The sequence below is a fragment of the Balaenoptera musculus genome, chromosome 4, assembly GCF_009873245.2.
Source record: "Balaenoptera musculus isolate JJ_BM4_2016_0621 chromosome 4, mBalMus1.pri.v3, whole genome shotgun sequence".
In the NCBI taxonomy this organism is placed as follows: Eukaryota; Metazoa; Chordata; class Mammalia; order Artiodactyla; family Balaenopteridae; genus Balaenoptera; species Balaenoptera musculus.
In genome coordinates, this window is record NC_045788.1 from 84015000 (window position 1) to 84038799 (window position 23800).

A 23800-nucleotide genomic window follows, 5' to 3' on the forward strand; every position below is an offset into this window, starting at 1 on the left:
ATAGCTGGCATACAGTTAGAACTCAGTAAGGGTTTGCTGAATAATTGACACGTTTCAGAGAGGCAAGCAAAAATAATGAAAGTGGTGTTTTAAGAGTTAACCTGGCTATAGTGTGCAGGGTGGTTTGAGGGGGTTGAGACTAGTCCGAGATGCCTCTAGCTGAGACGTAATTGCAATCATTCAGATGCAGAGCAACCAAAATTCAAATACAGTCATGACTGTGGAGATTAAAAAAAAGGGACATTTCTAAAAACATTAACGGCACTCTCTGTGTCTCTTTCCTGCCAACCGTAACCCTAGCCCCACCATAACTTTAAATGGAAAGTATCTCCTAAATGTGGGATCCTTTTTGCCTTTTGATTTGATTTTAGTGAAGTCCATTACTACTTATAAGGCAGGATCAGTATGGAGAATGGACCCTCAGGCTTACTCAAGCCTCTAATCAGTGAAGCTTTATTATATTATATTCCTGAACAACATAACATGCTCTCGAAGTTTGACTGCTTGGGGAATAAACTCAGGGGACACACAGACTCCTTTGGGTTCATACTTATGAGTTCCTGATAGGCAAGAGTCTGTGGGAAATCTAGCAAATCAAAGAGTGCTGATCCTCTCTGGAGAGATTCTGGAGGAGTGTTCTTAACTATATAGTTCTTAACTCTCACTATCTAACTCCTGAAATAGCGACAGAACCCTTCTACATTTTCTCCCTTCCTTCTTCACTTAAACCAGATCAACACCAAAAGGAAACCTCAGTAGAGACTATATGCTAGCACAGATTTCAAGGACATCCCAAGCTCTGTCTTACTCCTGGACGGTCTCAGAGACCCCAAGGGTATTCTTGTACTTGGTTGTGAGAAACAGTACTCATTAACTTGTCTTTTGCTGTGTGCCATCATTATCAGTCATGCACTCAGTTAGCCTTTTCTTTGGACAGTTCTGACATTTCTTGAAGGGTAACAATTTGACCAGCATATGACATCTATATTCAACTTGTTATTGGCCAAGAGTCATGTGTGCACATTGCTGTGATTCCTTCCTAAGGCAAGTGCCCCATTTTATCTTATGGCTATTCGAGTGACTGCCTTTTCTTGCCTGCTCAGAGCTCCTTCCAGACAGGACCATGCCTTACTTTTCTCTTTATCTTCTGGTTTCAGCATAACATATGCCCCACAGTAGACCACCAGTACACATTTATGGACTCTCTTGGTTTCATGCATTTTGAACAGGGACAGCCCTCCATGAGGTTTCCATCTTGAGTTCTGATGCGGAAAATACCTCCTAAGTGACGAACTCTTTTGGCTCCCCAACCAGTCAATCCCAGGTACTTACTAAGCCTAATTTTCCCCAGCAGTTGGCATAGGGAATGTGAAATTGATGGCTCTGCTTGTCAAACCTGTCTGTCTGCAGAGTGTAGAGTGGCGCACCATTTAGAGGAAGGGTGTTTGGGAAATTAAACAAGGACTGTCTGAATAGGAGACCTATCGGCCTGCAATGGAATGACAGGCTTCTGCCCACAAACCAGGGTTAAGACCTGCATATTGTGGCTTCTTTTCACCCATTTGTGAGTAATGGGTCTCACCCCATTAGTGGGTGCATATGTTACACCACTGGAAGCTGTTATGCATCCTCCATAGGTCTGGATGAAGGAGCTGTAGCTACACATAAATATGTACTTGCCAACAGATCTCTGTATTTATCTGCCTGTCAGTGGGAGCAGACAGGGCACAGCTCTTTGATGGGCAAGAACTGCAGGTCAAAGCCGTGCTCTTGCTGCCGCCACCGCCACTGTGATTGCTGTGGCTTTATCATTGGAATCCTGAAGGAGGCTAGGGGCAGCTTGTTAGTTGTTGTTCCAGCCTAACCTGGGAGGCTAGCTCTGGTCACTGACATAGAGACCTTGCAAATGTTGACTGCCAGTGTTGTTGTGGCCAGTGACGATGGACTCTTAAAACCATGGTTACCCACCACCTATCATCTTTCAATCGTGCCTCAAGAGTACACACATCTCTGCTATCTCCGGGCACCATCTCTAACGCCTTTCGGATGCTGTCTGATCCTCCTGGATTCTGCCTATTAAGTGTATTTCCTGCTGCAGTCTGCCTCTCAGCCTCTGTCCCACTCAAGAGACACACTCCCTCCCAGTAGGAAAAAATTATTGTGCTTCAGGCTTCTAATGGAAATAGTCTACTAAACTAGGTGCTTACTTTAGCAGCTATCACACCCCTACAACTATATACATCATTGACCGTGGTCTTTACCGTCTCAGTATGAATATTCCTTGTGAGGAAAAAGATACTTCTCCCCCAAAGTGAAAACATACTAGTGATAGCAAAGTGAATTTATGATTACTTTGTATATAACTGAAGAAAACAAGCAGAGCAAACTTGTGTTTTTAATCTAGGCCTGTTTACCAGTTTAATTTGATAGTGGAAATTAATTGTGCAATTCTTAATATAACTACAGTACAACCACAATTAACAGACTTCTTTTTTGTCATTGTTCTTCCTCTCATGCTTATAGGAGGGCATGGACCATTCTCTTCCCCTAAAATTCAATTTTCCTCAAGATTGTGGCATTATTGCAAAAGAAGTGACAGGAGTATTTTCGTTTTTTGGTTGGTTTGTGTAGTATCCATTTAATAAAAGTCTGACTGAAAGATACAAGAAGTGAGCTCATCTGAGACAGTGCTTCCTGATTTTGCCTTTCTAAAAGGTAGATGGGAAAGCAGGAGAGTTTTGTCTCAGACAGAATTTGGAAAGAAAGAGACTGTCTTGTCAAAGAGAGGTGAGATGATGTGAAAAGGGCTTATTTCTATATGTCAAAAAGGTATAAGACAGATATTTCATTGAATAGGAGACGGACTGGGTTCAAAGGTAGAGCTTTCTTTTCCTAGTTATTTTTATTTGGTATGCTTTCCTCTTATTATTCTTCTTACTATCTCTACTATGCAACAAAGGCAAACTGATTTTTCTGAAGATCACCTTCAGTAGGGTAGAAATTAGTAATTTGATCAACTAGATCAACAGACAGTGAAATGAAAATGGAAAAAAGGAATCCTGTATTCAATTAAAGTATGTTGCCTGAGCAAAGGCTTTTTTAAAAAAAATAAATTAGGGATTGGTAATTGGGAGTTATAGGTTGCTGCTTCTGTGAAAGTGAGCTAGGTAAGAACCCCATTTGACCTTTTGCTATCACTAAAAGCCCTAAAACTCAGTATGTGTATCAAAGTCATGTTAAATGAACATGTAAGTTCATGGCTTGCTATGAGAGTCTGCACCTGCTTAAAAGGCACAACAGAAATGCTGAAATGGGACAATTCATTAGGAACAAAGAATTTTCTAGATGCTGTGGCAAAGGTTTCTCTAGGACAGTGTTTCCCAAACATCCCTGATCCTAAGAATCATCAGGGTTACATGTGAAATATGCACTTGTCTGGGTCCTCCCTCCTGCCACCAGACCTAAAGAATCAGAAACTTCCATGGAGTGACCTTGGCATTTGTATCTGAAACAAGGAAACTAGTTGATTGTTAAGATCAGGGAAGTCTGGGAATACTTCTCTAAGAGGTTTTTTTAGAACATATAAAGAGGGGGACTGATGATTTTATATATACACTTCTCCTATGTTCTTCCTGAGATTTCAGAGGCATTTCAGGAGAGTAAAAGAAGAGCCTTTCTTTATACCAATGATTTTTAAGCATCTCTTGTCTCTCCTTGTCCCTCCATATCAATGACCTTAAGACTTTGTATTCCCCTCTTCCCCACCCCTCATCCCTACCTAATAAATGGTCATATCATGAAATAAAAGTCCTTAGATTAGGAATTTGGAGCTTGAGTTCCAGTTCTGGCTGAAGCTCAGAGCTATGTGACCTTATACCTTCCATCACTTTAGTTTTCACATTAGAATAATGATGAGGTTGCACAAAATGTTGTTTGTGAACTATCCCAGCTCTACATTGTTACGAATATTAAATAACTTCTGTAACTTTGTTTGGGGACCATATATGATGACTTCTGCGCTTGACGGGAATGTGTGTTCAGGTTTAGACATGTCCGTTAAGTATTATTTACAGACTTGTTACCTATTTCTGAAACCAAATTGAGTTACAATTTCATCTAAGATAATAAACTTTTTGGAAAATGTATTTTCTTCTTTTGGCAGCTAGAAGTATCTTCCATGGGAACTGTTGACAAGGGTTTGTCACATTGACAACCACATTATGGATACTGACTTGTTGAAAGAGTAAGAGAAGGTATGAGTGAATGAATGAATAAGCTGGTGCCTGTTCTCCATGCTAACACTTTCAAGTCCTTGGAGGCAAGGATGGTAATACTCTTCAACTAAACATTGGAGGACTGGTGTCAAAAAATTTTTGTAAATACATATACATGTCCATGACTTGGCTTTGCTACAAAGCTAAATGGAAAGTCCTTAGCTGAGTACAACAATAAAAGTAGAAAATAAAAGAAAGTGCCGCTCGAGTTTTGAAGGTGAAGATAGAGAAGTGTAGCAGTAGAGGTTTACATTTCCTGAGCTCCCTTGTCGGCTCAGCATGTCCTCAGTGTAAATACACATGTGACAGTGGCCTATGCACTCATTCACACTTCAGAGAAGCCCTCGGTTTCCTTTTCTCGCTCCATTTTAGCAGTGGGCAGCCTGCAACCTTTTGATCAAGCTGACTTTGTACGTAACATGACTGAACTCCGCTATGCCAAACATCCTTGAGGAAGTTGACATTTGTGTACTTTGAAAGAAAAAAAAGAGAAGTGAATCCCAACTGCTTCCTCCTGCCCTTTTGATTAAGAGAAGGGTAAGTCAGCAGGAGAGGTGCTGCTTTTAACATGCAGGGTGTGCAGAACTGATTGGTATTTTTCTTTGAAAAAAAGTAGAAAAGATTGATGTTAAACAACACTAATCAGAGTTGATTACAGGGACTGAATGAATTCATTGATGGGAAAGAGCCATGGTTCCAGAGACAACAAAAGAGATTAGATAATAGTCAGGGGAATAGTATTTGGAATAGTTCTGCTCATCTCTGACAACCAGGAATCAGAGCCCCTAGCTCTCTAAACACTCCTGGGAATAGACTTATCTGTACACTAAGTACAGTTCTCAGCTGGGAATGCTCTTCTCCCTGAGCTTTGTATGGCTGACTCTTTCTCTTCATTCATGTCCTCAGCCTTCCCTGATCACCTTATCTAAAGTGGTGCTTCTATCACAGCCTGGGTGAGCCCAACCCACCTCTGGGTAGCATATTCCCAAGTGCTACCCGGAGCTCTGTCTGGAACCACCTGCAGTTCCCTGCATGGACTATATTTTGCCTTGCTCTGTAATTTTTTTCTGTCACCTCTACCTGGTGACCCTTTCCATCTCTCCTCATTAAAAGTCAGGGTCCCACGCCTCTGTTCTCCCATGGTAATTTATGCTTAACTCATTTATAGCAGGCATCACCCCATGTTATAATTATTTGGATAGTTACTTTACCTTCTCCCCAATAGACTGAAATATTTCAGGGCAGGGACTGTAGCCTTTATCTTTGCATCTTTAATGTTAGCAAAATACCCAGAATGTACTGGGTGTTTAACTAATGAAGAATGAATCAATCAATCAATCAATACTCCCTACCTACCTACCTCCTTGTTTTAAAATAATTGCCTGAAATAAATAACACAACCCAGAGGAAGACATTTCTACCCAGAATGGATAACCCATTGGTTATCTGTTTACCAAAAAAGTAATGGAACAAAAGAAATGGGAAATCAAATTTAGGAGTTTAACACATGCTCTTTTCTGTGACCTCTGGTTTGTTCCAGATAGCACTCTGACTACATATGTGAGGAAACCTTTGGAGAAAGAGTTTGTTGGACTTATGCTATAATTTCTGAGTAGTGAATGAATGTGTTGATTACTTCACAAAAAAGTAGGCTGCTGCTATTAAATTTATTATTAATTGTAATGCATTGTTTATATAGGCTTCTCCTTTAGGAACCCCCAAGTATTCAACATACATCATCAACCTAATGCTATATTCTGCCTCATGTTAATAATCTTATGGCTACTGAAGCCATCACCTGAGCACTTTAGAATCTTGATAAATATTATCAAATGCATATGTTACGCTCATTATTTTCAATAATCTCATACATTTAAATTCCTAGAGAAATGTGTTTTCTTCTTCTTATATATCATCAGGTGGATTACCAGATCTTCTCCACTCAACACGTGGAAAGTAGAACACATGGGGAATCACCCCAGGCTTTTAGATGGGATTTGTCCCAACTAGTTCATAGCTGAAACATTTAATGACATTTTACATTTTACTAAAAATTCCATTGAGCTTACAAAGGAACATCATACATCATAACATCATAAGAATGCTACAGAGCTAGGGAGGGAAGAACCTAGAGCATTTTATGGTTCAAGGTGATGGAGTCCCAGTGATGCTAAATACTGGCCACATTTGCCCAAATGTTGGCTACACCGGTGGCTAAAAGATGGGGGAGCAAGAGAACCATTTTATCATGGCAAGAACACTTTCATTTTCACTTTTATATGATATTATTCTTGAATTAGTCAATCTCACATTTTTCAATGCATTTTCAACACAGTTTTCAAACTTGCATTCTCCAGTATATCTTGGAGATCTTTTCATAGCAGGACATAGAGAGCTACATTAATCTTTTATTCAGTTGCACAGTATTCCATTATGTAAATGTATCATAGTTTATTCTACCAATTCCTATTTATAAACAATTTTTGTCATTTTAAACAATGCTCCAGTGAACAACCTTGTACATAAATCATTTCATAGACGTGCAGATTTTCTGCAGGATAAATTCTCAGAAGTAAAATTGTTGGTCAAAGGATTACATGCATCTTAAATTTTGAGAAACTTTGCCAAATGGATCTCAACAGGGCTTGTATTACTGACTACTCCCATTGGCAATATGTGAAAGTGCCTTTTTACTCCCAGCCTCAACAAAGTAGTGTTTCTTCAAACTTTGGATTTTTGCCAGTTGTATAGGTAAAAGATGATATCTCACTGTATTTTCAATTTGCCTTTTCCTTATTATGAGTGATGCCAAGCATCTTTTGATATGTTTAATGATTTTGGTGTCTGTTTTTTTATTAGGTGTCTGTTCATCTTTTGCCTTTTCTTTTGATTGGGTTCTTGGTCTTTTCTTATTGATGTCTTGCTATTTATACATTAAGGAGATAGTTCTTTTTTCTATATGAGTTGCAGATATTTTTCCCAGTTTGTCTTTTTTTTAATTACTTTGCTTATGATGTATATATTTTTTTGCCATACAGAAGTTTGCTTTTAATATAATCAGATTTACCAATCTTTTCTATTATGGCTCCTAGATACTGAGTCAGGTAGACAGTCCTTTCCCATGCCAAGATTATGAAAGGATTTGCCAATGTTTTCTTTTAGTACTTTGATAGCTTAGATTTTTATATTGAAAAATACATCTATTGAATGAGATTTTTTAATCCAGAAGATATTTTCAGGATAAAAGAGGATCTAGGAAAGAAAAGCCATAATGTTCCCAGAGCTTGATAAGCTGTGGCTAACCTGCTATCATTTGCATAGCATACTAAATCTCATTCCTTTCTGCCAGCAGGATGCAATACAATTACAATGAAAGGACCAATCTGGATTTTAAAAGGAAAATTAAGAATAACAATGTTTAGCCTCTTGAGGTCTTCACCTTTCCTCTTTCTATATTGCTGTTTGTTTGTTTTTGCTTTTTGTTTGTTTCTGTGAGAAGGCCACATGCTAGCAGGGAGGCTATAAGCTAATGGCATTATTTATTGGTTCAAATTCTAGTATCTTATGCAATTCAGCACTAAAATCTTATTCATTATGAAATCCAAACTGGTATAAAATAGTGCATAGAACCTAGCCCTTGGAGTCAGAAGCCTTGAGTTCGTCTGGTGTACCCCAGAGCATCTCTCCTTGCCATGATTTCCATCTGTAGTCAATGGAAAGAATGAGATCATTATCTCAAAAACAGTAAAAAAGCAAATAGATACATTTTTAAATGTTTGAGTACTATAGAAAATTAGTTCATGAAGTTATTAGCTGACGATATTTTCATATGATATGGCATATGAATTTTTAGGGGGAGGCTTTATGTAGAAAGCTTTATTTTCCCACGTTCCAGTTAATATTTGCTCACACTCTTCTATATTTTTCCTTCAGGTTCAAAAGTGTTCTTTCAACAAGTATCTGTTTTAGGTGCTGGGGTTACACAGTGAACAAAACAGACACATTAAAAAAATTCTTGTCTTCAAAGAGCTAATATTTGGAGGAGAAAGGCAGAAAATAAACAAATGCATGCATAAAATATAAAGCATATCAGAAGTCTGTAAGTACAGTAGAGAGCAAGAAAGAGGGAGGGGGATAGGAAGTGCTGGGAAAGGGGTGTTTCTTTGATGACTGGAATCAGGGAATCCTACACATTCAACAATGACCTTTAAAGGATATGTAAGGATATCTCAGAGTTCCAAAGATACTAAAATGACTTTCTGTATCATAGGAAGAACCAGAACTAAACTTACATAAGTAACCAATTATTTATGAACATATTGATTCTATTCAAATTCAAATGACAGCTTATATCAAACTTTTCAACAGACATCTCACATGTGCTTAGGTTACTCACCTCTCTCATCTAAGCCAAACTCACCATCAGCCTTTAGGCAACTCTATAGGATTTATTATTGAGAATGAAGGACCAATGTCAATGTGATTAGGAGCTGGTAAGATTCTTGTTTTGTGATATTATTAATCTTAATAGATGAAACACAATAATCTTAGCTGGAGTAAGACATTAGATATGAAGACATTTTCTTTACCACTAATGTAGCATCTCCCCTATGGAACCCAAAGCCTCAGAGTCTGTGATGTATTACCGTACTCTCTACTGAAATTATAATGCTTCTAGGTTGTTAACTGAACTTTCTTCAGACTTAGATTATTGCCAGAGTGATGTTCTTTGGTTGGCACTCAAGTTCCTCTGTGATCTAGCCCTAATTTGCCTAAAGATTACCAATTTTATTTCTTGCTACTCCCTTTCACAAACCAAATGATTTGCTTTTCCCACTGCATGATAACCTTTTTGTTCATATGGTTTATTCTGCTCGAAATGATTTCTCTTCCCTTTCTATACTTTGAAATCCCATCTATCCTTTAATACCTAGTTTCAAGGATTCTCCATTTGAAATCTCCTTCCTTAGCCATTTCTTGAGGTCATTACTCATAAATTGTATCTAGCTAACTATCTATTATTTATTTACCTATCTATTGATTGAGTTATCTATTTATCAATCATCTATCTATCTACCCATCCCCTAAGGTACTTGATATTTATTATATACTGAATAAATGGATGAATGGTAAAATGAGGGAATAGTGGACAGATATAGGAATATGAACAAGCAGTAAAATAAAAGTGGTCTTGAGTAGATCCTATAGTCTTCTTATGACAAAATATTAAATAAAATATAAATGAGCCTTGTTTGAATTGGTCTAGAACAAGGTAGGCTGTCTGGTGGCTTCCCAGGCTGCTGTCATGTGTGAGATAATCTGGAACAAGATCTCCTTTTAGAATTTAAGAATACTTCTAGCTGATGTGTCCAAGCTACCCTATAACGGTGTAGACTATGCTGACCTCTCTCACTTGATACCCATTGGTATGCTGAGGTTGGATCTTGTTTCCTACCTGAGCTCTAAAGATAAGAAAGTGAATACATTTAATAAGGCTTTTGTAGGGGCTTCCCTGGTGGCGCAGTGGTTGAGAATCTGCCTGCCAATGCAGGGGACACGGGTTCCAGCCCTGGTCTGGGAAGATCCCACATGCCGCGGAGCAAATGGGCCCGTGTGCCACAGCTACTGAGCCTGCGCGTCTGGAGCCTGTGCTCCGCAACAAGAGGCCGCGATGGTGAGAGGCCCGCGCACCGCGATGAAGAGTGGCCCCCGCTTGCCGGAACTAGAGAAAGCCCTCGCACAGAAACGAAGACCCAACACACCCAAAAATAAATAAATAAATAAATTAATTAAAAAAAAATAAGGCTTTTGTGCCTCTGATTAGTTGAATCTGATGCTTTCAAACATCACTGCTTTCCCCAAGGTTTGGGCAGCACATCGTTTATTTTTTAAATTCCATTCTTTCTGAATGTTTTCCAAAAGTAAAGGATGTGCTGAGAGAAAAAATTAAGGCATTGATTTAAGAATAAGTCCTGGTACCTCAAGAAAAGGCAAGCACCAAGATGTAGCTGGTTGTTAGAAGTGAATTGTGGGAGCATATAGCTTGGCCTCAGTAACATGACACACTCATATCTGATGAGACTACAGGGAGAAAATAGCACTTCAAGCCCAGAGTCAGGTTTAGTTATGATTTGAAGATGAAGTCAGTACTATTTAAAGTTTCATTTTATTTATAGAACTCACTAGTAAGTGTAGGGTTTCCAAAAAAGTAGAAGACATGGTTTCTGACCCAGAAGCCTTTCAAAATAATAAACATGATGAAGCTAATGCAAATAGTATTAATACATGTGACTGAAACTTATAACCAAACATCCAGAGTAAATAGGGCACTAATGAATTTACCTAATTGGAAATCTCAAATTAAAGGAACTTTCTAACTATTGTACATCATGTGTGGGATAGGGCCATCAGATGAAGTATTGTTGCATACAAATATCATTGGACTTCATAACCAGACAAAGGAAAAGAAAGAAATCATCTCTGGAAACTGCTGGAGTAGATCAAGAATTTACCAGACCAAGGAGGCTGAGGAAGGGGAGATAAGAGTATCTAGAAAGTGCTGCCAACACAGAGTGCTCCCAGTACAACATTCATAGACCCAACCTCTACCTGAACCCCTGCCTTACATCAAGTCTTCATCTCAATCTGTTAGGAGTCTATTTTTCTATGATTTTATAATGCAGTTGCTCTGTGATTTAATAATAGAAGTTAAGCCTATACATTTTCATAATCACCTTCTCTAGAACACATCCATTATGCCAAAGAGGAAAACTTGTACAGCAATAATGATGATGTTTTATTTTAGATGTACTAAGTGTTTTCACTTATATTATCTCATTTGGTCCTCACAATAAACCTCTGAGGTAGGTGCTATCAATTTTAGAGATGAGGAAAATAGAGTTCTAGAGAAATTTTATAACATTTTATTTGAAGTTCTCTCTCTGTCTCTGTCTCTCTCTCTCTCTCTCTCTCTCACACACACACACACACACAGAGAGCATTAGAAAGATACTAGAGAGATAAGAAAGCTCCGGGCATGGTTTGTACCTGCGAGTAAGGAGTCACATAAATCTAATCTGGAAAATGATCTTAAGGAAGGTTTGAAATCACTCTGATGTAGATTTGAGTCTTCATCTGCTTCTTACTAGGTCTGTGACACTCGGCAGTTTTTCAACATTCCTGAGCCTGAGTTTTTTCATCTATAAAATAGGAATAATAATAATAACAACAACAACAGAAGTATTTTGAGAATTGAATGAAAATAGTGTAAGTAAACCGCCCAACCCGTAGAAATCAATCAATGGAAGTTAGCCATAATAAAAATAAGGATTATCATTATCATCTTATTTTCAATAACAGCAGCAACAAAGGTGGAAGATGCTTAAATTTGTTGAAAGGAGGATAAGGTACTTAAAGGATGTACAGTAACGGTAACACTCAGGTATCTGCGTGGAAGAGAGGGTTAATACTTTTCTTCAGAAAATGATCCTGACCAAATAAAGTATTTGAAGGTGTTGTAATCATTAGGTCAATTGCCTAAAAAATAGCACCAAGCATATCACCTCTCTGTGTTCTTCCTTCACTTTTGAAGATGTTCTAAGGCTGGGTAACTTGCAGAGAAGCATCTCTGTGTGTTCAGAAGAACAGAGCATTTCTGAGTCCTCTTGAAATGATTTCAGTGCAAATAATTGTGTGGTGTCATGAGGTCCCCCCTGCCCCAACTCCACGGAGATCATGAGGTGGCACAGGAATCATGCTTTTCAGGGAGCAATACCAGATGAAGGAAGACCTATGAAATTTGAGAAGTGTCACATATAGCTTATGCTGCTCCGAGAATGTCCTAGAAATAAAAAACTGTGTGGTGTTGGAGGGTGTTCAGGAAGCTATATAGCAAAACAGCTGTAGAGCTGTTTTGGGTCTCTCTGCCTAAAAGAACGAAAAGGATCCTTCTTACTCCTAAAGTAGAGCAGAGAAGAGACTTTGCAAACTGGACACAACCCACCAAAAATTCAACAGTGGTTATTGTTGGGTCAGAGAATTATGGGTTTTTTTTTTTTTTTTTTTGCTTTATTTATGCTTTTTTAGTGCTCTCAAATTTCTTATAACTAACATGAACTACTTTTACAAAATTTATTTTGGAGATTTTTTCTGTTAAAATATCATATATTGTAAACAAGAGAAAAACAAGGAAAAAATTCCTCATAACTTTGCCACTTAGATAGCCTTATTGGCATTAATTTTTTAATTGAAGTATAATTGATGTACAATATTATATAAGTTGTAGGTGTACAATATAGCGATTCACAATTTTTAAAGGTTATACTCCACTTACAGCTATAAAATATTGGCTATATTTCCTGTGTACAATATATCCTTGTAGTTTATTATATACCTAATAATTTGTATTATATACCTAATAATTTGTATCTCTTAATTCCCTACCCCTATATTGCCCCTAACCCCTTCCTTCTCCCTATTGGTAACCACTAGTTTGTTCTCTATATCTGATTCTGCTGCTTTTTTGTTTTATTCATTAGTTGCATTTTTTAGATTCCACATATAGGTGATATCATACAGTATTTGTCTTTCTCTGTCTGACTTATTTCACTTAGCGTAATACCCTCCAAATCCATCCATGTTGCTAGAAATGGCAAAATTTCCTTCTTTTTATTGCTGAGTAGTATTCCATATGTATATATATATATATATATGTATGCCACATCTTCTTTATCCATTCACATCTTCTTTATCCATTCATATGTTAGGACTTAGGTTGCTTCCATATCTTGGCAATTGTAAATAATGCAAAATTTCCTTCTTTTTATTGCTGAGTAGTATTCCATACGTATATATATATATATATATATATATATATGTATGCCACATCTTCTTTATCCATTCATATGTTGATAGACACTTAGGTTGCTTCCATATCTTGGCAATTGTAAACAATGCTGCTATGAACATTGAGGTGCATTTATTTTTTCAAATTAGTGTTTTTGTTTTTGTCAGATATATACCCATGAGTTGAATTGCTGGGTCATATGGTAGTTCTATTTTTAGTTCTTTGAGAAACCTCCGTACTGTTTCCCACAGCGGCTGCACCAATTTACATTCCCACCAACAATGTACAAGGGTTCTCTTTTCTCCACATCCTTGCCAGCCTTTGTTATTTCTGTTCTTTTTGATGATAGCCATTCTGACCGGTGTGAGGTGATACGTCATTATGGTTTTGATTTGCATTTCCCTGATGACTAGTGATGTTGAGCAGCTTTTCATGTGCCTATTGGCCATCTGCAGGTCCTCTGTGGAAAAATGTCTATTCAGTTTTTCTGCCCATTTTTTAACTGGACTTTTTTTTTTGATGTTAAGTTGTATGAGCTGTTTATATATGTTGGATATTAACCCCTTATCAGTCATATCATTTGCAAATATTTTCTCCCATTCAGTAGGTTGTCTTTTCGTTTTGTCGATGGTTTCCTTTGCTGTGCAAAAGCTTTTAAGTTTCATTAGGTCCCATTTGTTTATTTTTGCTTTTATTTTCTTTACTTTAGGAGACAGATCCAAAAAAATGCTGCTACAATTTATGTCAAAGAGTGTTCTGCCTATGTTTTCCTCTAAGAGTTTTGTAGTATCTGGTCTTACATTTAGGTCTTAAATCCATTTTGAGTTTATTTTTGTATATGGTGTTAGAGAATGTTCTAATTTCATTCTTTTACATGTGGTTGTCCAGTTTTCCCAGCACCTTGGCATTAATTTTTAAACATATAATTGAAAAATATTTAATTAGAAGTAAAATTCTCCTCATCCCTTCAGTCAAAATTGTCTTGTACTTCCTCCCCCACAAAAAAATGTGTTTATGTATATGCCAGTATATATCTATATATGTCCTCATTTTATTCATATAAGAGGGACCATATCATATATGTCTTAGATCTTGTCATATAGCATATAAATCTACTTTATTCTCTTTAACAACTTCATAGTATTCCTTGTAGGGGTATACCACAGGTGTTTAATCAGTTGCTGAATATTTGGTGAACACTATTACTTTTATAATCAGAAAAATTTAATACCCATTTTTATGTATTTGCTAGACCTCAGCCTAGAGTAAATGAAAACCTCTCTGCTTATTATACAGACACAGGAGAAAAAAATTACTGTATGTGTGTGTATGTATGTATGTGTATTTGTGTGAACATGTTAGAGATGATTGTCTTGATCTATAATTTTACAGTACAAAATGTTAGAATGGCCAGAGGTAAGGTGGATAATGTCTCTTTGTGATTCTGGCTGACTTGTGGCCTCACATGAAAGTTGGCATACTTCTTGAGAGTTTTAATGCAGTCACTGATTACAGTATCTGAGATTTTACTGCATCCGTTTGAGTTAAAACTGATTTTGTCTTCAAAATAAAAGCCTTCAAAAACAGAGAAAATAATTATTTTTCCCATGGCAGGAACTCTAAATTCTTTCGTTTTATGTCCTAATGTAAAAAAGAAAAGCACTAAGAAATCATTGAAAAGTTGATGCAGAAACAAAACCCCTTTTGAATATTTGAGCTATGGAACTTTATTCTCCAAGTACCTGATAATGTCCCAGGTACCTAAGACAGAGAGAACCAGATATGGAAAAGTAATTTACATCAAGACTTACTGTGATGCTAGTAATAAGGCAAGTGGGGCTTTCAAAACCATATTGCTACAGGTTAAAAAAAATTACCCATGTGCTTTTGAATAGGAGGAAGAATTTTGTTTGTGGGCATTGGCATGATTGCTCTATGTAAAATGTGGAGATTGCACAACTCTAATACGGAAAAGTAAATGCACAAGCAAGCCATATTCTAAATATTCTAATCTTGAAAAATGTGGTTGCTTTTAATGACACAGTGCATCAAGGTCAAGGGAAGGTGCCCTCAGCAGATGGAAGACTTTCAAAGTGAAAAAGCTTCATTTACATTTAAAATGTATTGAGTTACATATGATTTCTAAGGAACACTTGGTTGTTCTAGTTATAACCATGGCTCATTTCCGTTATCATGTGTCAAGTAACTGACTTACCTCATATATTTCCCTGGTAGGTGTTTTCTGTGGAAAGGCAGGGAGAGAGAGATATTCCTCAGTATCTTGTTATAAACCCACTAGGTGTCACTGCTTTCAGTGGGACTCTGGAAAGGAAACTGTCAGAGGACACATCTGTGCCTTGGCGAAAAACGGATTTCATGGCACCTTGACTTTTAACCTCTAATATACAGAGAAAACTGCTTAGGAGTCTTTCTCATGTTTATTTGTACCTGTGATTCCCTTACTTTATTTTATTCTGAATTTTTTAAGATTGAGTTTTACAATATTTATATTTGAACCAAATTTTGTTCAGAAATAGTTCATTGACGCTATTCTTTAATATGTATCTCCCTTAACTTTTTAAATACACAGTGAAATTATTAAATGTGATCTAGTGTTTGGTAACACAGAATGCATTCAGAAGGCTTGATCTCACATCCTTTGTAAGGCTCTTTAGAGATGGGATGCCACATGCTTTCATGTCAGTGGTATAAAAGTGATTTTCTTTTTTTTTTTCTTACCCTGCTTCCCATTCTATGTTCTTTCTCTCTTCTTGCTCTTCCTTTCTCTCTTACAGTTTCATGAAAATTCATTTATCTGTGACATTTAAAGACTCTGTCTGAGAGGTGTCTGGAGCTGTGGCCAGCTGTGTACATCAATAGTTTCCTAGAATCTGGCACTCTGTCAGTATTGGGGGGCCTCGGTAACCGCACTTAAATGTAGTGCCTGCCAGCCATCAAGCTCTTAGTGTCTCAGTAACGAGTCCAAATGAGTGGGTATTAGCATGTCAGATCCTTTCACAACTGGCAACTCTTGGTAGACAGTATATGGGCATCTTGCATTCACCCTCTGCACTTTTCTGTTTGTCTGCTTCATTTATATGATGTCATTCCCTTCTATGTACAACAATAGGAATCTCCAAAAAATACTATAATGAAACTGAAGTAAACAGCATCATTGCACAATCTTGATTTGGTGGGTTTTATAGACAGACAGTCCCCGACTTACAATGGTTCCACTTAACAATTTTTCGACTTTATGATGGTGCAAAAGCGATATGTATTCAGTAGAAATCTTACTTCGAATTTTGAAGTTTGATCTTTTCCTGGTCTAAAGATATGCAGTGCAACACGCTCCCCTGATGGTGGGCAGTGGCAATGAGCTGCAGCTCCCAATCACCCATGCAATCACGAGGGTGAGCAACCGATACACCTACAACCATTCGGTACCCACACAACCATTCTGGTTTTCACTTTCAGTACAGTATTCAATAAATTATATGAGATATTCAACACTTTATTATAAAATAGGCTTTGCATTAGATGGTTTTGCCTAACAGTAGGCTAATGTGTTTTGAGCACGTTTAAGGTACATTAGGCTAAGCTCTGATGTTCAGTAGGTTAGGTGTATTAAATGCATTCTTAAGATATTTCCAACTTATGATGGGTTTATCAGGATGTAACCCCGTCATAAGTCAAGGAAGTTCTGTATATAGCTATATACATAGGTAATACATTTTTATTATATTTTAGGTGTTTCTTTTTGCTTAGGTTATGATATTTGAACCAGAATTGTTGTTGCCATTTTATACTAGAAATATATATAGTTGTCCCTTAGTATCCATGGAAGATTGGTTCCAGGACTCCCACAAATACCAAACTTCACAGATGTTCAAGTCTCATGTATAAAATGGCATCCATGGATATGGAAAACAGACTGTATGTTGGGACTTTCTAAGTAAGTCTTCCTAGATTATGTATGAACTTAGTGTGATAGAGATTTAGCTACATAATGAAGAAATATTAATGAGTTGGCGAGATAAGGTTGTTCTCTGAAACAAAAACTATTTACATTTGCAGATGTTTCTTAGTGTCCTTCCTACTGTGCCAGTGAAATGGCCCATTTATAAATTGAATCATGAAAGCATTATTATGTCAACTTTCCCATGAACTGCCCCAGATAACAGCATATTGGCCTTTCATGGTTTGTAAGAGAGACCAATATTAAGACAACACTTTAGTTACTGCACTACAGTGTGCTCTCAACCCATGTGTAACCTTGTCCATAACGTGTAATGAAAATATACCAAGAATCTGAACTTTAACAAAAGGAAGAAGGAAGATGAGAGTGTCTTGGAGATCTGCATCCAACCTAGAATAAGTATGGAAGAATTTGCCAAGCTTTAGGTCATGCTCAGGTCAAATAATCCAGGTTTCCAGATATCCAAGAGACTAACCTGGAACTCTTGATGCCCCTTGAGTGGGTCAGTAATGACCTTTTCCTTGGATCCATTGGACCAGCAATAACTTCTAAGTTGAATGAATTTGCCCAAGTTTCATGTCACTCACAGACATTTCCCAGTCTGGATTTTCAATTTAAGTCCCTAACATTTGAGCACTTGCTTTCATGTGGGCTGCCAGGATCTGCTATACACCATAGAAGATTTTAGGGTGGTTCTTGTTGGAACTGAGAAAAGAAATGCCAATGAACTGCATTTATGCAGTTTCAATACAACAACTGAAGACAAACTTAGGACCTCTAGAACCTTTAGTTATACTTCAGAAAGGGAAATACATATATTTATTTGCCTCATAATTATGAGTTATTTATAAAACTAAAAGTTCATTTTGACTCCAGATTTTATGTCATAATACAAAAGTCATCATTTTTAATTCAATCAGTCACCATCATTGGTAGGAGAAAGGCCCCTTGGGAGTTTGTATCAAACTAGACAGCGTGGATGGACAAAGTAATGTCACAAGGACTCCCACCACCAGAAATAATCTGGCAATGGAAGGGCAAGCCTCAAATTCAAAAAAGACAAAATGGGCGCAAGGATTGAGAGAATAGGAAAGAGGAAAGCATAGGTATACATGGATCTGTAACATGGCCTGCATCAAGGGATTTGGTATTTTTCTTTCTAATTCATTTACAATAGAATATAGTAACATGTAAAGCTTCTAATGAAGAAATAAACATGTCTATACTTAGCTCTGTTTTTGTGGTCCTAGAGAGGAGGAAAATTAACAACAACAACAATATGCCGTATTAACCACAAGATTTTTATACCACCAAAACCTCATCTCAAGATATATTAGAGGACATTTTCTGCACCTTCTATGGATGAATTAGAAAAGGTCTCTCTTCCTGTCAGTAAGACTCATCTGCTGGGCTAACAACTTACCCTCCTCTTGCTCTGAACTCAGCATTTTATGAGTATACATTATATCTGTTCTTTATTGTATACTATTTGTTTAATGTTAGACACTAATCCTTTCTGGGGCAAAACAAGAAACAGGAATGAGATGAGAACATAGGATCAGCCTGCAGAATTTATAGATAAGGACAGGAGGAATTTTGTTTCCTTTTGGATCATTTTAGACACACTTTGGAACTGTTTTTGAAATTTGATGGGCTGTAATTTAACCATCTCTTTTCATTAATACTAAAACATTCTCTTGCCTAAAAGCAGGAAAGATTTGGGTTCTTCTACCTTAGAAATCCTAGCAACTTCTTCAGCTCTTTCTTCCCTGGTGTGTATTTTGTTTACTGATCACAGAGTGAAATGAGAGAAATAAGAACAGACCAAAGTGCTGAGGGAGCATGTCTGATCCCACCTCAGCAGGGAAGGCACATATATTGACTCTTCTGCCTTGGCTACCCCTGACAAAAAAGAAATAGCTGCCTGACTGTATGGCTGATAATCAACAGAACACTTGATGGGGTTGTTTAAAAGGTCTATCTTTTATACATATACATATATCCATTCTTTTTAAGCTTCTTTTCCCATATAGTCCATTACAGAGTATTGACTATAGTCCCCTGTGCTATACAGTAGGTCCTTATTAGTTATCTATTTTATATATAGTAGTGTGTATGTGTCAATCCCAATCTTCCAATTTATCCCCCTTCCCTTACCCCCTGGTAACCATAAGTTTATTTTCTTCATCTGTATCTCTATTTCTGTTTTTCAGATAAATTCATTGGTAGCCTTTCTTTTAGATTCCACATATAAGCAATACCATGTGATATTTGTCTTTCTGTGTCTGACTTACTTCACTCAGTATGACAATCTCTAGGTCCATCCATGTTGCTGAAAATGACATTATTTTGTTTTTTTAAGAGCTGAGTTATATTCCATTGTATATATGTACCACATCTTCTTTATCCATTCCTTTACTGATGGACATTTACTTTGCTGTACACCTGAAACTAACACAGCATTGTAAATCAACTGTACCCCAATAAAATTTTTTTAATAAAATCAAATCGCAATATCAACCGAAGAATCAAAAAATAAAACATAAAACATTTTTTCAAAAATTTAAAAACAGGTCTATCTTAACATAGAGTAAAATCTACTGTTGTTATGGAGATGAGCTTTGTCGATGCCTCTGTGATACTTAGCGCTAGACACCACTCAATAGAGACCCACAACCTCCAACCCGAAGGCACCAGAGGTAAATGACCTATCTAGTTCCAGTTCTATGTTATATCCCAGTCACAAGGGTACCTTTATTCAGACCTCTGTCCTCCTCTATTTTGGGCCAATAAATTGCCATTTTATTTTTAGTTTATGAATGATTGAATGATTTTATAATGATTACTACTTCTGCCTTCCTAAAAAGACCATTTGCCAACTTTTAACTCAAAAGTACCCTAAGCAAGAGGTATTACTACTACCAAAGGAGTGCTTTTTAGTACTCATCTTGAGAGCTACTTTGAAAAAGGGTGAGGGGAGGGATATGATACCAAATTTCTGAGATGCATACACCAATATGGGGGCCATTGCTTTTTCTTTTTTTTTTTTTAACATCTTTATTGGAGGATAATTGCTTTACAGTGGTGTGGTTAAGTTTCTGCGTTATAACAAAGTGAATGAGTTATACATATACATATGTTCCCATATCTCTTCCCTCTTGCATCTCCCTCCCTCCCCACCCTCCCTATCCCACCCCCTAGGTGGTCACAAAGCACCGAGCTGATCTCCCTGTGCTATGCAGCTGCTTCCCACTAGCTATCTATTTTACGTTTGGTAGTGTATATATGTCCATGCCACTCTCTCACTTTGTCACAGCTTACCCTTCCCCCTCCCCATATCCTCAAGTCCATTCTCTAGTAGGTCTGTGTCTTTCTTCCCGTCTTACCCCTAGATTCTTCATGTCCTTTTTTTTTTTCTTTCTTAGATTCCATATATATGTGTTAGCATACGGTATTTGTTCTTCTCTTTCTGACTTACTTGACTCTGTATGACAGACTCTAGGTCCATCCACCTCACTACAAATAACTCAAATTCATTTCTTTTATGGCTGAGTAATATTCCATTGTATATATGTGCCACATCTTCTTTATCCATTCATCCAATGATGGACACTTAGGTTGCTTCCATGTCCTGGCTATTGTAAATAGAGCTGCAATGAACATTGTGGTACATGACTCTTTTGAATTATGGTTTCTCAGGGTATATGCCCAGTAGTGTAATTGCTGGGTCATATGGTAGTTCTATTTTTAGTTTTCTAAGGAACCTCCATACTGTTCTCCATAGTGGCTGTATCAATTTACATTCCCACCAACAGTGCAAGAGGGTTCCCTTTTCTCACACCCTCTCCAGCATTTATTGTTTGTAGATTTTTTGACGATGGCCATTCTGACTGGTGTGAGGTGATACCTCATTGCAGTTTTGATTTGCGTTTCTCTAATGATTAGTGATGTTGAGCATCCTTTCATGTGTTTGTTGGCAATCTGTATATCTTCTTTGGAGAAATGTCTATTTAGGTCTTCTGCCCATTTCTGGATTGGGTTGTTTGTTTTTTTTGATATTGACCTGCATGAGCTGCTTGTAAATTTTGGAGATTAATCCTTTGTCAATTGCTTCATTTGCAAATATTTTCTCCCATTCTGAGGGTTGTCTTTTGGTCTTATTTATGGTTTCCTTTGCTGTGCAAAAGCTTTTAAGTTTCATTAGGTCCCATTTGTTTATTTTTGTTTCCATTTCCCTTTCTCTAGGAGGTGTGTCGAAAAGGATCTTGCTGTGATTTATGTCATAAAATATTGTGCGTATGTTTTCCTCTAAGAGTTTGATAGTGTCTGGCCTTCCATTTAGGTCTTTAATCCATTTTGAGTTTATTTTTTTGTATGGTGTTAGGGAGTGTTCTAATTTCATTCTTTTACATGTAGCTGTCCAGTTTTCCCAGCACCACTTATTAAAGAGGCTGTCTTTTCTCCACTGTATATTCTTGCATCCTTTATCAAATATAAGGTGACCATATGTGCGTGGGTTTATCTCTGGGCTTTCTATCCTGTTCCATTGATCTATATTTCTGTTTTTGTACCAGTACCATAGTGTCTTGATTACTGTAGCTTTGTAGTATAGTCTGAAGTCAGGGAGCCTGATTCCTCCAGCTCCATTTTTCTTTCTCAAGCTTGCTTTGGCTATTCGGGGTCTTCTGCGTTTCCATACAAATTGTGAAATTTTTTGTTCTACTTCTGTGAAAAATGCCAGTGGTAGTTTGATAGGGATTGCATTGAACCTGTAGATTGCTTTGGGTAGTAGAGTCATTTTCACAATGTTGATTCTTCCAATCCAAGAACATGGTATATCTCTCCATGTGTTTGTATCATCTTTAATTTCTTTCATCAGTGTCTTATAATTTTCTGCATACAGGTCTTTTGTCTCCTTAGGTAGGTTTATTCCTAGATATTTTATTCTTTTTGTTGCAATGGTAAATGGGAGTGTTTTCTTAATTTCACTTTCAGATTTTTCATCATTAGTGTATAGGAATGCTAGAGAGTTCTGTGCATTAATTTTGTATCCTGCTACTTTGCCAAATTCATTGATTAGCTCTAGTAGTTTTCTGGTAGCATCTTTAGGATTCTCTATGTATAGTATCATGTCATCTGCAAACAGTGACAGCTTTACTTCCTTTCTTCCGATTTGGATTCCTTTTATTTCTTTTTCTTCTCTCATTGCCGTGGCTAAAATTTCCAAAACTATGTTGAATAATAGTGGTGAGAGTGGGCAACCTTGTCTTCTTCCTGATCTTAGTGGAAATGGTTTCAGTTTTTCACCATTGAGGACGATGTTGGCTGTGGGTTTATCATATATGGCCTTTTTATGTTGAGGAAAGTTCCCTCTATGCCTACTTTCTGGAGGGTTTTTATCATAAATGGGTGTTGAATTTTGTCAAAAGCTATCTCTGCATCTATTGAGATGATCATATGGTTTTTCTCCTTCAGTTTTTTAATACGGTGTATCATATTGATTGATTTGCGTATATTGAAGAATCCTTGCATTCCTGGGGTAAACCCCACTCGATCATGGTGTATGACCCTTTTAATGTGCTGTTCGATTCTGTTTGCTAGTATTTTGTTGAGGATTTTTGTATCTATGTTCATCAGTGATATTGGCCGGTAGTTTTCTTTCTTTGTGACATCTTTGTCTGGTTTTGGTATCAGGGTGATGGTGGCCTCGTAGAATGAGTTGGGAGTGTTCCTCCCTCTGCTATATTTTGGTAGAGTTTGAGAAAGATAGGTATTAGCTCTTCCCTAAATGTTTGATAGAATTCACCTGGGAAGCCATTTGGTCCTGGGCTTTTGTCTGTTGGAAGATTTTTAATCACAGTTTCAATTTCAGTGCTTGTGATTGGTGTGTTCATATTTTCTATTTCTTCCTGATTCAGTCTCGGAAGGTTGTGCGTTTCTAAGAGTTTGTCCTTCTCTTCCAGGTAGTCCATTTTATTGGCATATAGTTGCTTGTAGTAATCTCTCATGATCCTTTGTATTTCTGCAGTGTCAGTTGTTACTTCTCCTTTTTCGTTTGTAATTCTATTGACTTGAGTCTTTTCCCTTTCTTTCATGATGAGTCTGGCTAATGGTTTATCAATTTTGTTTATCTTCTCAAAGAACCAGCTTTTAGTTTTATTGATCTTTGCTATCGTTTCCTTCATTTCTTTTTCATTTATTTGTGATCTGATCTCTATGATTTCTTTCCTTCTGCTAACTTTGGGGTTTTTTTTGTTCTTCTTTCTCTAATTGCTTTAGGTGTAAGGTTAGGTTGTTTATTTGAGATGTTTCTTGTTTCTTAAGGTAGGATTGTATTCCTATAAACTTCCCTATTAGAACTGCTTTTGCTGCATCCCATAGGTTTTGGGTCGTCATGTTTTCATTGTCATTTGTTTCTAGGTATTTTTTGATTACCTCTTTGATTTCTTCAGTGATCTCTTGGTTATTAAGTAGTGTATTGTTTAGCATCCATGTGCTTGTATTTTTTACAGATTTTTTCCTGTAATTGATATCTAGTCTCATAGCATTGTGGTCAGAAAAGATACTTGATACGATTTCAATTTTCTTAAATTTACCAAGGGTTGGTTTGTGACCCAAGATATGATCTATCCTGGAGAATGTTCCATGAGCACTTGAGAAGAATGTGTATTCTGTTGTTTTTGGATGGAATGTCCTATAAAT

At 37.1% G+C, this 23800-nt stretch overlaps 1 protein-coding gene across 3 annotated transcripts in view; it reads left to right on the plus strand.

Annotated features, from left to right (window-relative positions):
- ZBTB20 (zinc finger and BTB domain containing 20) overlaps positions 1-23800 on the plus strand; it is a 785132-nt gene that overhangs the window by 511407 nt on the left and 249925 nt on the right. The window lies entirely within an intron of this gene.